Below are 1,240 nucleotides of genomic sequence, written 5' to 3'. Positions count from 1 at the left end.
GGCTCCTTGCTCAGCAGGGAGCCCAATGTGGGACTCAATCCCAGGACGCTGGGATCATGACTTGAGCCGAAGGCAGCCGCTTAACCAACTGAGCCACCTAGGCGTCCCTGTATTTTTATTTTTTTAAGATTTTATTTATTTATTTGACAGAGATCACAAGTAGTCAGAGAGGCAGGCAGAGAGAGAGAGAGGAGGAAGCAGGCTCCCTGCTAAGCAGAGAGCCCGATGCGGGGCTTGATCCCAGGACTCTGGGATCATGACCTGAGCCGAAGGCAGAGGCTTTAACACAGTGAGCCACCCAGGCGCCCTATGTTGTATTTTTTAAAAGGTGGCCCATTAAACACATAATTACCATATGACCCTGCAACCCCACTCTTGGGATTATACCCCAAATAATGAAAAGGGATGCTTGAACAAAAACTTCATAGATGAATGTTTATAGCAGCACTATTCACAATAGCAAAAGTTGGAATCAATCCAAATGTCCAACAACTGATGAATGGATAAACAAATGTGGTATGCCCATTTGATGGAATATTATTTGGCTACAAAAAATAATGAAGTATTGATACACACTACAATATGGATGGACTTTGAAAATACTGTACTAAGAAGCAAAAGACCACATATTGTATGTCTCCACTTACATGAAATACCTGAATATGACATTCTACATAGAAGTAGATGATTGGTTGCCAAAGGTTGGAGGAGAGGGAAATGAGGAGTGACTGTTTAATGGGTACAGGGTTTCTTTTGCAGTGATGAAAATGTTCTAAAACTACATAGTGGGGATGGTTGAACGACACTGTAAACATACTACTGCCATTGAATTGTACACTTTAAGATGGTTGAGATGGTGAACTTTATGTTAAGTGAATTTTACTACACACACGTGAGTATAAGTGGAGCTGTGAAAGCTGAGGAAGCTGGTTGAGTTTCCTTCCTCCCTCCAATAGGTTCTTCTCACCATTTTACCTTTCTTACAAATTCATAGAGAACCAGGGCAGTAACATACCCAGAGCACGGTGTTCCCTTGACTTTCACCATAAGCCACTGGACCCTACTCTCTTTTTTTGGGAGGGCTCTCTGTTTGCCCCTGGGGGCAAACAGAGAGGACTGGGTGCTGGGCACTGGGCCCTATTTAAATATGTCACAAGTCAGAGGAATATTCCCAACTGCAGAGGTCTAACATGATAGAAGGTCCTCTGCAGAAGACATGAATAATCCACCCCTAATACAA

Source organism: Enhydra lutris, unplaced genomic scaffold, assembly GCF_002288905.1.
Source record: "Enhydra lutris kenyoni isolate GAN:26980312 unplaced genomic scaffold, ASM228890v2 scaffoldscaffold18, whole genome shotgun sequence".
NCBI classification, from domain to species: Eukaryota; Metazoa; Chordata; class Mammalia; order Carnivora; family Mustelidae; genus Enhydra; species Enhydra lutris.
Note: the sequence above shows the minus strand (reverse complement) of the source record.